Consider the following 1,322-nt stretch of genomic DNA (forward strand, 5'->3'; position numbering starts at 1 on the left):
TTCAGACAGAATAAGCTAAAATGAGCCAGAAATTAGATTCGACGCATAGTGGTTCTATCATGTTTCGGCGTAACAACAAAATAGCGTAAAAAGCATAAAATGACTAGACAGAAACTGATGTTCAAGATGTTGAAATGATATGATTGGTCGGCGCAAGTTACGCTTACGCAAGTTACGCCGCATGTGACGGCACCCTTAGGGTGAAATCACACGGTGCGTCATAGGGCTGCGGAATACGGAATGCGTCATTGAAGCAACCAATCAGCGCTATTCCGCACTTAGATGATCCGGAATAATCCGGAATAGAGAATACGTCATCATCATCAATAGTGCATTGGAGTTTTCACGAATATTTTTACTAAGTGCTTAATAGTTTCAATTATCATTATTATTTTATTATTCATGATGATAAAAAATTACTCACTGTATGATAGCTTAATTGCATCCAATTTGCGCAAGTATACTCAAGATCAAGACATCAAGAACAATGACGCATGACGCATTACGTGCGATTTCGGCGTGCCCTGTTCACACGCTGCGGAAAAATGATAGTAAATTCTTTACAGCTGATCAAAACATTGTTTTGAGATTGTAAATATTAATTGTAAAATATTAAATACCACAACAGTAATAATTGTTTTTACAATTTGAGAAATTATATTTTATTTTAATAAGCAAATTATTAACATAAAGTTAGAAATTTCTAAATTTATTCATCCTGGATGCATCTTTGACGCATCATGTGAACATAGCACACAAAACTTGCGTGTTAGAAAAGTGCGGAATAGCTCTGATTGGTTGCTTCAATGACGCATTCCGTATTCCGCAGCCTTATGACGCACCGTGTGATTCACTCTTAAGCGGGGAGCACAGACTCTTGCATAACGCATAACACGTAATGCATAAGAATATGTACCAATCGAAGTTCTCCGTTTCTTTCCCTTCCATGTAATAGAGAACTCTGGTTGGTTCAATTTCTTATGCCTCATGTGTTATGCGTTATGCAAGAGTCTGTGCTCTCCGCTTTACGGTTTACGACACCGCGACTAGCGTCATCGGTCGGCGGTCTGGCGCAACCGGTAGCACACACACAAGCACAAGCTCGTGTACGTGCAACTCTTTCGCAGAACTTCTGCTACCAGCGTCACACGTACGCGAGCTTGTGCTTGTGTGTGTGCTATCGGTTGCGCCAGGCCGCCGACCAATGGGGCTAGTCGCGATGTCGTAAACCGTATATCTGGAAACACAATAGACACAGGCAATAGGTACAGGCAACAGGGAATAACGAGCCGTCCAATCAGAGCTTTGGGGTATAAGTTCGA

This window comes from Trachymyrmex cornetzi, unplaced genomic scaffold (assembly GCF_001594075.2).
Source record: "Trachymyrmex cornetzi isolate Tcor2-1 unplaced genomic scaffold, Tcor1.1 scaffold840, whole genome shotgun sequence".
Classification (NCBI taxonomy): domain Eukaryota; kingdom Metazoa; phylum Arthropoda; class Insecta; order Hymenoptera; family Formicidae; genus Trachymyrmex; species Trachymyrmex cornetzi.